Source organism: Lepidochelys kempii, chromosome 1, assembly GCF_965140265.1.
Source record: "Lepidochelys kempii isolate rLepKem1 chromosome 1, rLepKem1.hap2, whole genome shotgun sequence".
Classification (NCBI taxonomy): Eukaryota; Metazoa; Chordata; order Testudines; family Cheloniidae; genus Lepidochelys; species Lepidochelys kempii.
Genome location: NC_133256.1, coordinates 293,821,221 through 293,835,218, shown reverse-complemented (window position 1 = coordinate 293,835,218; position 13,998 = coordinate 293,821,221). Strand labels below are relative to the sequence as shown.

At 45.2% G+C, this 13,998-nt stretch overlaps 1 long non-coding RNA gene across 2 annotated transcripts in view; it reads left to right on the top strand.

Moving 5' to 3' along the window:
- The window catches only part of LOC140905183 (uncharacterized), a 111,519-nt gene that overhangs the window by 32,380 nt on the left and 65,141 nt on the right, over nt 1-13,998 (top strand). The window contains exons 3-4 of one of the 2 annotated variants that reach the window (XR_012156783.1): nt 8,278-8,353; nt 9,903-10,487. This is a non-coding gene — a long non-coding RNA (uncharacterized lncRNA). Of the gene's footprint in view, nt 1-8,277; nt 8,354-9,902; nt 10,488-13,998 lie in introns of those variants that run through there. The other variant, XR_012156782.1, reaches the window with a different exon arrangement.

The following is a 13,998-nucleotide window of genomic DNA, read 5'->3' as shown; positions in this document are numbered from 1 at the left end:
TCCCTCTGGTGGGTAACACCAGCAGAGACACAAATCAGTGCATTCCATCTCAAAAACCAAGAGGCCAAACATGAACTCAACCTCAGCTGGCTTGGAATAAAATTGACTCATTCTGTAAACCCTATATACCTTGCTGGTGCTCTTGGCAGCACATTTTGCTTCAGAGCCCCCGTCTAGAAGGTGAGCATATGAAACAGCATTCTCAGCAAGTTGGGTGCATCCAAGTAGGGTGCAGACTTGTCCCCTCTGCAGTCAACAGCACGAGCAGTGTGCTACTTTTGCTGCTTAGAGGTGGTCAGTGTTTTGGTACAGGATTTTAAAGAAGGATCGCGTATCAATTCAATAATACTACTAACAATGTTAAGGGGAGGTTTCGAAGGGCAGCTATGCACCCCGCTCCCATTGACTTTCAGTGAGAATTGGGCACCTAATTCTTTTTTGACTCTTATGTAATGATGTTTTCCAGAGACAGTGCAGTGGACAAGATGTCCTGTCATCTGTTAAAGCTAAAAAATTGTTCTTAGCGAAATCTGGGCAAAATAAGGAGTAACACAAAAGGGCAGGATATTAAAAAAACTATTGCAGTTCATCGTCACTGATTGCTTACACATTTAAAACAGGAATGCCTGTAGAGGTTGCTTCAATGGAAGCGTCCTGTTTAACTAAATGGTACAGTGCTCTGGTGAGGGAGAGAATCAGCCTCACGAAATCTATTGTCTTTGGAGTTTATTACTATAACCTATTTATTTCTTACAATTAAACACTAAAAGACTGGCTTTTTTCCCACTTAAGGCTTTGGCCTGTTGGAGCCAATGGATCGTGCTTTAAAGTACCTTCTTACAGAAGCAGTTTATTATGTTGTTGTTCTGAATGGAATCTACAGAAAATGAGATCCAAAATTACACTAAGTTGCTAATGTTTGGTAACTGGAGAAGAATCAGAAGAATTTGAAAGTTAAGAATGTGTTCATTTCAGATAGCTCTCTTCATCTTGAATGATCCCAGTCTCTTGTAAACTGGAGTTCTGCTTGCTGTGTGTGGACATTAAAGATGCATTTTGTAAGAAGGGGTGTTTGCTCAAAGTCCTTTTGCTAAAATATCTCCCTGCTGTTGTGTAGGGCAGTGTGCACTGGTTGGGTTCCATCTCCCTAGCTCCAGAAGTGGCTCTATTTTAGCGGTACAGAAATAGATCTGTGTATATATTTCTACACTAGTAGCAAAATCCTGCTTTCTACCCTCACAAGTAATCCCACTGCTAGGCCTGACCTAAATCCCTAGATCAAAATGCCCCCAGACTATGGACTTGCAAATGTCTGTGGGACAGGATCCCCTCTGATGGGCATCATAAGACTTGATGGAGCAGGGATCCCCTTCAGAGGACTGTGTATACCAACCCATTTAAAAATTTTGGGCACTCCTTTAAAAAAACAAACAAAAACAAATAAATACGATCGCGCTATATGACCCTTCATCATTCATTACCATCCCCCTCAATTTACACTGCCTATCCAACTCTGCCCACTTGTTTTGTTTTGCAATGGAAATATCCTATTGGATATACACTGTTGATTTTTAAATTGTGTTTATAATGTTCAATAAAGATAGCGAAAGGAAAATAACCCTTCGGTACTTTGTAACATGTCAGAATTCCATAAATATTCTCTGGCAGTGATATGTTGGTGGAGTAAAAGAATCTTTCTCCAGATAGAAGTGGACTGATTGGTCTGCATGTTGTTTATGAAGTGTGGTGATTGTTGTTATGATGGCATAGGTTTACATGTGTATGGCACTGTGATGGGTGTTCACCATACACCAGCACTGAAAATGTTAAGGAAGCTGAAAAAGGGCCAGTTAGTGTGATAGGTCACACATGAGGAATTTAGGCTGGCAAAGCAACTCCTGATCAGAAGATGAAGCTCAGCTGAGCAGGTATGGGCTGGGCTAGTTTAAAGCCAGGCAGCTGGCAACAGAAATTGGTGGCAGGGTGGAAGTCTGCAGCCATCCTCTATACATTAGGGAGGTAACCCTTGGGAGCCTTGCCCTGAGGGAAGGGTGTATGTGGAAGAGAGAAGGATGGAGAAGAAAGCCAATGGGAGCTGGAGTAGGAAGCAGCTCAGGGAGAGAGCAGCAAGATTGGGGATGGAGCAGACCTTGTCTGTGTATTGTAGGGTCCCTGGGTTGGAACCTGAAGTAGTAGGTGGGCTTGGATTCCCCTACCAGCCACTGATGGAGTGGCATTGTATGGACAGTAGGTCTGGAGAGAGTAGATCTGTACCTTGGAAGGGGAAACCACATAGTGACCTGGCTGGAGGGTTGAGTCACAAAGAGGAAGCTTCAGAGTAGCAGCCGTGTTAGTCTGTATCCGTAAAAAGAAAAGGAGTACTTGTGGCACCGCAGACACTAACAAATTTATTACAGCATAAGCTTTCGTGAGCCACAGCCCACCCCATCGGATGCACACAGTGGAGAAAACAGTGGGGAGACTCCATATACACAGAGAACATGAAACAATGGGTGCCACCACACAGACCACAACAAGAGTGACCAGGAAAGGCAAGCCACAGCAGGGGAGCGGGGGGGAAGAACCCCCTGTAGTGACAATCAAGGTGGGCCACCTCCAGCAGCCGACAAGAACAGCAGGAGGGGAAACAAACAAGGGGAAATAGTTTCACACCATGCAATGACACCTCCACTCCCAGTCTCCACCCAAGCCGAAGCCAGTTGCATCCAGCCTGCAAACTAACTCCAATTCAGCAGTCTCCCATTGGAGCCCGTTCCTGAAGTTTTTTTGTTGAAGAATCGCCACCTTTAGGTCTGCAACTGAGTGACCAAAGAGACCGAAGTGCTCTCCGGCTGGTTCTTGAATGTTACAACTCTTGACGTCTGATTTGTGTCCATCCATTCCTCTATGTAGAGACTGTCCAGCCTGGCCAACGTACATGGCAGAGGGGCACCGCCGGCACACAATGGCGTACACCACATTGGTAGTTGCTCAGGTGAACGAGCCTCTGACAGTGTGGCTGATTTGATCAGGCCCCGCGATGGTGTCCCCTGAATAGATTTGTGGACACGGTGGGCAACCGGTTCTGCTGCAAGGACAGGCTCCAGTGTTCTTGCCATGTGGTGCGTGGTTGCCGGCGAGGACCCGCTTCAGGCTGGGGGCTGTCTGTAAGCAAAACTGGCCCGCCTCCCAAGATCCGCGAGAGTGATGGGCCATCCCTCAGGACAGGCCGTAGACCCCCGATGATGCGCCGGAGGCTCCAGTTGGGGGCTGAAGGCGATGGCCAGCAGCGATCTGTCACTCTCCCTGTTGGGCCTGTCCTGCAGTAGGCAACCTCTGGGCACTCCTCTGGCTCTGCCAATCCACCTCTCCACCTCAGTAGGTGGGCACCGCAGTTGCAAGAACGCTTGACAGAGATCCTGTAGGTGTCCGTCTCTGTCCGAGGGGCCGGAGCAAATGCGGCTGCATCGTAGAGCCCGGCTGTAGACAATGGACCGTGTGGTGTGGTCCGGATGAAAGCCAGAGGCATGCAGGCAAGTACAGTGGTCAGTAGGTTTCCGGTATAGGGTGGTGTTTATATGACCATCGCTTATTAGCACCGCAGTGTCCAGGAAGTGGATCTCTTTTGTGGACTGGTCCAGGCTGAGGTTGATGGTGGGATGGAAATTGTTGAAATCATGGTGAAATTCCCCAAGGGCCTTTTTTCCATGGGTCCAGATGATGAAGATGTCATCAATGCAGCGCAAGCAGAGCAGGGATACCAGGGGACGAGAGCCAAGGAAGTGCCACTCCAAGCCAGCCATGAAACTGCCGGCACATTCTGGGGCCACGTAGGCACCCACAGCAGTGCCGCTGATTTGAAGGCACACATCGTCCCCAAATGTGAAACCGTTATGGGTGAGGACAAAGTCACAAAGTTCAGCCACCAGGTTTGCCGTGACATCATTGGGGACACTGTTCCCGACGGCTTGCAGTCCATCCCCATGTGGAACGTTGGTGCAGAGGGCCCCCACATCCACAGCGGCCAGGATGGAGCGCCACTAAGAGATGGAAATGAGGTGGCATGGTAATAGACAAGGAAGGATTATGTGGCAGTGGGGATCAGGAAGGACCTCCTGGGCTAGGTTTTCACTACAAAATTCTATACTTTTATAAAATAATGTTGTTTTTCCAGCATCTGGTCTATTTCAAAACAGCTTTTGAAACACTGATCTTTAAACCTTGCTTTGAGAATGAATACACTTGCGCACACACACACAATCACAATTGAAATACAGCAAGCTTGGGGTGGCCGATGGGCAACAACCAGCACATACCATAATGTACAGCAATTGGGGGATGAGAAAGTTTGACCAAAGACAACTTTTAATATCTATTACTAAGTTCCCACTTCTCTTTTTTTCTGTAATCATCAGGGGCCTAAATCTTTCACCACTGAAATGACTTTGAGTCATCAGCTGGTATATATCAACATCACTCCATTGACTTCAATGGAGCCATGCCGATTTACCCCAAGTGAATATCTTATTTGCTGTTGTCATCCATCAGAATTGGGATGGGCCCCAAAAGTCTTCCTCTCAGTGTAACTTTGGAGTTAGGGATTCTTGTTGGAAGCAATCTGTAAAATGATCTGTTGTCGATGAGATGGGAGCAGGGAGATTTGAAAAGGGTCGGGTGTGAGAGAGAGAGTGTGATACAGGAATCTTTTAAAAATTCTTTCACATGGAAAGAAACTGTCTCTATCTGTGGAATGTAGAAAGTCATGGGATCTTTATAGCTGTGGAATTTACAAAGTCCTGAGAGCTTAGCTAAGAAGTTCCTAATTATCTAAAAGTACTGGGACAAACCTCAGCTATTGTAAATTGGCATAGCTCCTTTGACATCAATGGAGATATGCCAATTAACACTGGCTGAGGAGCTGGCCCACTATTTTTGCTTACCATACATTCTTTCACTTTTCCTTGTGGTTCCAACCCATGTCCCTAAATTATTCACTCAGTATTGAGTGTGGAATATGTTTTGATCTCTTCTGAAAGCAAAGACCTGCAGATGAGTGTTGACTGGTTCCTTGGAGAGAAAACCAATTAAAAAGGAAGTTTGCTGAACCTAGATGGATTTGTTGATCCATTCATAACAGTAGGTGGATTAATCTTCCTTTCCCCCACCTCTTCAAACTCCTCCTCAAAACATTCTTTCACAGTTTTTTAAAACCACTGCTACCAATAGAGTTTTACATCACCTCCATGCATACCTGAATGGTTGTGTGCTACTTGTGTCTGATCTGTCCTGTCTGAAAACTAGACTGTAAGTTTGCTGGGGCAGGAACTTTGTGGACTTCTTTATTTTTGAATCATCAAACTTGCTGTGAGCAGTGTGTGAATAATAACCTAGCCAAATTCCAGGCTGGTAACTTAAATGGAATGCTGACCCCTCAATGGAGATTGGTATCTCTGTTTAGATGCACTAGCAGCTGTTAGGTCAGATCTACATTTAAATGAGATCAATGTAGTTGTGCTGTTCGGGGCTTTGAAAAATTGTGGCCCTGTGCGTCTCAAAAAGAGCGTCAAATGGAAGGTAAAAGACAACAAGAAAACAAAATGGTGAAAATCCCCAACAATTCCCCTCTTTGACAGTTAGAATGGCTTTAGACCTTCTATGCTATCATACCTCTAACAATGTTGTATATAGACTTACTAACTTAACCTAGGATTACAATTAACTTTTACACTATTCTTGAAGGAATTAATTTTTAACAGTTATAGTTTACTGCTCTTACCCTTCTTCTAACCCAAAATGTTAACAATATTACATACACAGCAATTCACACTTGAATTATTAATAATACAATGACAGAGTACTGTAAGATTTCCCATCCTCTGCTGAAATTTGTAGGGCTGCCAAAGAGGTTTACCCACCAGTGGGAAGAAGCCGTTTCCCTCTGTATCCTCCTTAAAATTCTTTGGATTTGTTGTGAGGAATGATGAACAGTCACCATAACCTCCTTACTATCTTTCTGTAATTGCTTTAGGTGCCGTCTTAAATCAGGATGCTGCACTATCTGCCTAAGCACCAAAATGTTGACACTTAGATGGATTGGTGCAGTATGCTGATACAACAGGTAATTGGCTTGGACAGTTTGTACATTAACCTCATGCATTGTAAAGTTAATATTGCACCCAACGATAGAAAATACTGAACATAAACATATATTTGCATATGGGTCATGGGGTATTTTGTAATAAAAATTTACCACAAATTCTTTACACCAACTTCATAAGCAAATCCATTGTGAATCTATTAACACAAGGGCAGATTAGTTAAAAATATATGGTCAGAGCTGATAATAGCACCTTCCCTTTGTGGGGTTTAAACAGATATGTGAGTCCTCTATCACCCCAGAGCCACACGAGTAGCCTATCCCTTTTTCCTCCACACATGATTGCAGATTGACACTAATGTGTATACTGTTCTTTTCCCCCACTTATTTAGTTCCATGGGAAACAGGATAGAGTCATTAAGGTTTAGCCCAATTGGCACCTATGGATAAACCCATTCCTTTTGTGCATCGGCTACTGTTAACACATAGGCAATGATGGTCTGGTTGCTGTGGATATAAGAGAAATTTACCAGCTTCCACCAAGCTTCGTGGTGTTGCTTAAATGGGTTTGTGACGTTTCTCCATAAGATGTTTCTGAGCTCAGCCGGAATTAACCTGTTGAGTCCATCCCTTATTATGCTTTTGGCCACATCTAATATCCATGCCTGAGCTTGGGCACAAGCAAGTGCCATTGAGAAGTTTGACTGAAATGTGCCTATTGCATTAATAATGCAGCCACCCTGGTAGCACACTAGCGATTTTGTACTCGGTAACACTGAGCTGGTTGAAGGAGGTGGTTAGTGGGTTGGACAAGGAAGCAATATCTTTTCCTGGCGCTCCTATTTTACTAGCTAGGACTTGCTCACCAATAGTATTTAAAACTCCTAGTCCAGTTCCCACCCTTCTAGAATAGTTGCAACTGTATTGCTTTTATAAATTCTAGGGGCAGATGCTTCCAGCACCACAATTTTTACCCATGCATTCCAACCTGCCGCGAGTGAAACTATGAAAGCTAAGCATTCTAAATGAACTGCAGGCAAAGTTAACCCTAAGGGCATAAAGACTTTCTTGTGATTGGTGATTCCAGCTTATTAGGGTCTTCGAACAGCACTGCACACTTGTAATCCTCCCTGTGAGTTAGCAGCGCATAGGGCAGTGGCTCTCAAACTTTTTTACTGGTGACCCCTTTCACATAGCAAGTCTCTGAGTGCGACCCCCTCCTTATAAATTTGAAACACTTTTTTATATATTTAACACTATTATAAATGCTAGAGGCAAAGCAGGGTTGGGGTGGAGGTTGACAGCTTATAACCCCCCATGTAATAACCCAACCCCCTGAGGGGTCCTGACCCCCAGTTTGAGAACCCCTGGCATAGGGGACTACCTAGAGAGTTTGTGCCTTATCCACTTCAATGCCTCTGTTTAAAAGACTTAAAGTCTAACCAGCCAACCGAGGATTTGGCATCCTACCTTCGTTGATTTGTCCTGATAGTATATAATGGATAGGTGTGTAAATAGTTTTTAATACAAGGGGGGGGGCATACCTATCAGGTCTTCCCAGTGTCTCAATACCCATGTTAATGGAAGCAGTTCTTTTTCACACGGCGAATATCGTTTTTCAATTTTCCGTAGTGCCTTTGATCCAAAGGCGACTGGTTTTAGTCCCACTCTGTTGTCCTGCATCAAAACTTTGCTGAGTTCCTTCTTTGTTGTTGCTAATTGGAGTTGAAAGGGTTTGCTGGGCTGAGGTTATGCCCAGTGCTTGGACAAGGGCTTGCTTCAGCTGGCAAAATGGCAAAAACCTCTCCTTTTCACCCCAAGTCCATTCCTGGCCCTTTCTAAGCAAAGCATAAAGGGGTTGTGCAACTTCAGAATACCCCTCAAAGAAGTCCCGGGAAAATCCGGTGAGGCCCAGAAATTACCTCAATGCTGATATGTATTGTGGGGAAGGCAATCTGCAAATTAATTTGACCCTGTTGGCATCTGGTCGATGTTCATGTATGCCCAGTTCCATTCCGAGGTATGGTACTTTTTGTTGCAGTATCTGAGCTTTGGTGGGACTAATAAAAAAGCTAGTTTCTTATACCTTATATAGGACAGCATCCAGGACTTTTTCTCTCTAGCTACAGTGGCAATTAAGATGTCATCCGTATAACTTATATTTTTTTTTTGTCTTTAAGATGTTCCCACATTTTGGACATGAACTTGTGACACAGTGAGGGTGCGTTATGGTACTGTTGGGGTACCCTGCTGAAGGTAAGTTGATGATTACCGTGTAATGGGATGGAAAAGAAAGCGCTCGCTAAGTCTAGAATGGTGAACCATTGTGCACCTGCAGCAATGGACACCATTATTTCACGAAACTTCACTACTACTGGGGTTAGCCTTGGTGTTACTCACTTTAGTTCTCTATAATTGACTGTTAACCTCCAGTAACTTTGTCCACTTTTAAAACAGGCCAAATAGGAGAGTTGCAGATGCTTGCAATCTCAACCAATACTCCTTGGTTCATGAGAGTACTGATGGTGTCCTTGATCCCCTCCTCGGCTTCCCAATAATACTTGGACTGCTTCTGGGGTTTGGGATCTGGACCCACAACTACCACCTCAGCCTCAGTTCTTCCACATTGGAGCTTATTGGTAGCAAAAGCGTTAGGGTACTGGTTTGTTACCTTCATGACTGCTTCCTGCCACTTGGGTATTTCCATGTTCTCCAGGACCTTCAAGGCTGCAACTGTGGGGACAGTGAAGCCTCGTTCTCTATCCTTAACTTGGGTTAGCATTCTGTTGGGTAGGTCAACCACCAAATTCAGCCTTTTCAAGATGTCAGCGCCAAGAATACTGTGCCCATCTAGAGCTTGAATTCTGAATGTGGCCTCAGTAATCAATTTGCCAATTGTACACATAATGGGTTTTATAAAAGGGGACAACACTTCCTTTTCCGTTGTACCCTTCTAGGATCTTAACTTCTTGTACAGGAAATTCTTTGGCCTCTGGAGTTGCTTTGGTACAGATGAGTGGCACCCGTATCAATTAACATTACTTGATTAATCTTTCCAAACTCTCTCTGCATGGTGGCATGTACTACTGGCCTCCCCCACACATCATTATTGATGGGTGCCACATAAGAGGGAGGTGGTAGAGCTTGGCCCCGTCAGAGCAAGCTTTCCTTTTGCTCCTGCAGCTTTGGTTGTCTGGATGTACTTGCAGCTGCTGCTCATGAGGTACTTCCAGTGCTGCCTTCATATCTGGCTAATCTTTTGAACAGTTCTTCTGTGGGATTCTGGTTGATTTGATCTCTTTTTTCATAACCGCTTTGATAGCACAATTCGAAATCCTTTCATTTCAGCTGCATTGTGATATTCCGATGTAAGCAGTGTCAGGATGAGCTCCACCCTGACATCTGGTGGTGAGGAGTGGCAAGTTGTGGAAAAGAACTTCAGGGGCCAATCTCATTTGCATAGGCACACCCACCCCGCCTAGAATGAGGCCATAGCTGCCCAAATGGTCACTTTGGCTGCTGTGGGATCCCCAGTGTCTCTGTTATTGGGGCAGGAAGAATAAATTGTTATTACCCTGATTATGGGAACTGTGCTTGGAACTGTACTTGGCCTTTTGTTATGCTGGAGGGACTCACCATCAACTAAGTAGCACTCGCTAGGCAAGGGTCATGGGTTCCAAAACTCTGTGAATTGAGAGAGGCTGGGGACAAGTATTAATACTTGGTGGTATGGGCCCCTCACATGTTAATTGCACTGTCTCCTCTCTCCACTGTGGAATATCAGAGTTAATTTTGATTCCATTAGGAGTCTAGTTACAGGCTGCTGAGCTCACTGTGGGCTAATGGTGTACCAGCACTGAGGCTCCCCTGCTACAAGCTGAATTCACCAAAGAGCTGAACTGACTAAGAGCTGAAATCACTGAGCATTGTGTTAGGTAGTGGGGGGGCCTGAAGATATATTGTGGAGCAGTTTGCGGGACGGCTGGAGTGCCTTGTGGACAGGCTTGTGGAGCAGTTCATAGGACGGCAGGAGCTGCTTGTGGGACGCGGAGCGGAGCAGTTCGTGGGGCGGCTGGCTGAGTGGAGCGAAGGCCTATGGAGCTGTGGGGCAGTCAGCTTCAGATCATGTATGGTGCCCCTTACCTCTCCCCCCCCCCCCGTCTCCACCCAGGTTGGGAGGTAAAGCTCTGCAGATAAACTTTAGAACTCTGGGCCTGCCCTGACCAGGGACAGAGACTTTTGGGTCATTGGACTTTTGGGACTTTGCGTGATTTGGGGTTGCTGGACTCAAGAACCAAAGGGAAAGGGCATGCCCCAATTTGCTTGGGGTGGGTTTTTTTTGCTCATGGGTTGTGTTACGAATCCTGTTGGTGGTGTTTCCCCAACATAATGCCACATTGTTTCTCTCTGTTATTAAAAGGCTTTTTGCTACACTCAGACTATGTGTTTGCGAGAGGGGAAGTATTGCCTCTTGGAGGCGCCCAGCAGGGGTGGTATATATTTGTCCCAGGTCACTGGGTGGGGGCTCGAGCTGGTTTGCATTGTGTTATTGGAATGAATCCCCTAGATATTGAACCCGGCCCTTGTTGCTGCCAACTCTGACGGGCAGAAGGGTTACACCTGATTTCTTGTTGACTCATTTGGACCAGAGAAGTTCCTTTCCATTGCTGTATAACTCTTGCCTTCAGGGCTGTGTTTCTTCCCTTTTTGTTCACTGGCTCCATTGTTACAGCAATCTTCTTTTTCTGCCAGTGTCTCGGGAAGACCTCTCACTGCAGTTCAAAAGCTTTCTGGATTCTACCCTCTAATTCCCTGATTGTTACAGGTCTCAGGTTGATTGGCCCTAACATTATTTTTAAGGTGGGTGAGAGTCCTTGGACAAACACCTCCTTGAATTTGGGTGTGTTGCAGGTTGCCATCCCATTAACTATTGGTGACATGTTGACAGCCAGTATAACAATCGTTTCCTGCCCAAGGATCTCTTGGGTATTTCACCCACTTTCTGCCTTTTCTGAATAGAACTTTCCCATCATGGAGAAAATAAAATTTGAATAGAGCCTCATAGATTTCTGCTATTACTCTTACATTAGCTAGCTGTATTTCCCCAGGCAGTACCCCAAATTCACCCCCACATATACACTCCCTTAGCAGAGCTACTGTATCAACTCAGCTGATTGTAGCTATGCTGCTGATTTCAGCTAACCAATCTAGGGCGGTCTCCTTGTTTAAGGGGCCCAGTGTCTTTCCTTGTTTAAGGGGCCCAGTGTCTTTCCCATCGCCCTAGACTGGTCTGGCTCATATGGGCTTGTCTCAGCTGGTCATTTGGGATCATAATTTACCATAGTTGTGGTAAAGGGCTCTATTGGGGAGTATCGTCCCCTCCTCCATCTCACCAAAACCTATTAACTCCTCTTGAGCCGGAGGAGCAGAGGTTTGAGGATCCACTTTCTTTATTTCCCACAGGTTTAAACCATGATCGGACTCTTCCCCCTCAGAATCAGAACTCTCAGATTTGTATTCTTTTAAAGGATCCATGTTTAAAGCAGTTGTCATTCCATGAGCTCTTTTTAACTTATTTTTCAAAGCATCAATTTTGTTGTTACAGGAGGAATGATTAGCAGCACCCTCTCGGGTGTTCTTAACCTCCTTAATCAACTACCTCACAGCAGCTTGGGATTTTTCCATTCTTTTTACAACGACAAAGTTTTCTTTGTCCTTCTTTAGTAAACACACATTTAGTTCCTAGACCTGGGATTAGTTAAGCACTTGGGCTGTTAGAGTGCTATTCTGCATTAACTTCTCAGTCTCAACCTCTTATTTGACCACCTGCTCTTTTGCTTGAAAAATCACCTTTTCTTTTAACTTTGTGTTCATTTAATTTCCTTGAAACAGTTCTTAGACCATAAACAAGAGCCCCTTTTCTCATTTTCTTATTGAAATTTGGTTTAGCTGTTACAAAACTTTCCCATTTACTGCATAGCTTTTCAAAAGCATACTCCCCTGAAAACAGATCTTTGGCACATGGGTGTTTACACTTGTCAAATAAATTCACACTATGTTCCAGAGAGTTTTTATTAACCTCCTCAGTCCATCCATGAATACCAAAAGTTCTAGCAGCCATTTTCCTTCTTAAGCAGTATGTGTCTGGCCCACACAGACACACACTAGCTTCCACAGCACTTGCTGCAGTGCTCACCGGACTCATGAAAGTTGGGGCTGACAGCACTCATCAGACTGTGCTGGCCTGTCGCAGAGCTTCTGAAAGCTCTCTTTCAAGCAGTAGCCTGCTTGCGCTCCCTGGGCTTTGCAGCCAGAATGCTAATCAGCAGCGCTCAGCATTGGTGCTGGCCTGCTGTGCAGAGCTGCACAGCCCTCTTTACCAACAATGCCCACTGGGCTTTCCTTAAGGCTGGAACCTAGCAGTACTCACTGGGCATCAGAGGCCAGAGTCTGCCTGCGCCCATCAAGCCTATGAAGCTGGGGCTTCTCCACGCTCACCAGGCCTTGCGGCCGGAGTGTTAGCAGTGCTCAGCAGTAGTGCTGGCATGCTACACAGAACTGTCTCGCAGCTCAGGCAGCACATCCTAGTGTCTGCCACAACTCTAGCTTGGGTCCAAAATAAGAAAGTCGCTGACCAGCTGTCAGTGCTTCCCACCCTCAAGGTCTATGGACCTTCAATAAACCTTAAGCCGAGCAGATTATAGTAAACAAAAACAGGAGGGAACTGTGACCATCAGGGATCGTGCTGTGGTCGCCACAAACTGTTACCACAAGAACTGAAGAAAGGATATTTAATAAGGACCCCCACCTCCCAGACAGGCCTGATCCCCCAAATTAGGATCTGTCACCTATGGTCACAGCAGAAATTACACTAATCACTCTTAAAGGGGTGAACAAATGAGATTTATTAACAAGGCAGGATAATAAAAAATAGAATAACTCTATGGTTTAAAGACGTAAAAGCAGGCTTCAAGCCTAGCCCCAACTAGAAACCAAATGGGCTCAAATAATATAAAAGAGTTTCAACGTTACTCAATCTGTTGAAAATGGCTGGAAACTGGATGGAGTCAGCTCACTCAGGAACCCTCTTTCTCTCTCGGGAACCAGGATCAGGAACTCGAGCACTATGCCATCAAGGGATCAGGAACCACTCATTGACTGGAACAGGTAAGCCTTCTTCGATGGAACAGGTGGGTGGTAGGTGTCTTCTCTCAATGATAACGCAAATGAACGCAGGCTGTCTCAGTGCTCCATCCTGCTGTTTTCCCTTTTCTCTAACCAACTGTCCTGCCAACTACCCTGGAACCTTCTGGGCCAACATTCCTTTAAACTTAGCCAATCAGAATAAGCATCTCAAAAAGAGCATCAAACCAAGCAACAAGACAGCTAACCAAAATGGAAGGTAAAAGACAACAAGAAAACAAAATGGCTAAAATCCCCAACACGCCAGAGTAGACGTGGCTAGCTCAAGGGAAGAATTCCATCGACCTAGCTACTGCCTCTTGGAGAGGTAGATCAACTATATAGACAGAAAGGGTTTTTCCATCAATGTGGGAAGCATCTACACCACAGTGGCTACAGCTGCAGTGCCGTAGCTGTGCCACTGTAGTGTAAACATACTGTCATAAATATAAAGGGAAGGGTAACCACCTTTCTGTATACAGAACTATAAAATCCCTCCTGGCAAGAGGCAAAACCCTTTCACCTGTAAAAGGTTAAGAAGCTAGGATAACCTTGCTGGCACCTGACCAAAATGACCAATGAGGAGACAAGTTACTTTCAAAGCTGGAGGGGGGTGGGGGAACAAAGGTTCTATCTGTCTGTGTGATGCTTTTGCCAGGGCCAGGTCAGGAATGCTCTTCAGAACTTCTGTTAAGTTAGTAAGTAATCTAGCTAGAAAT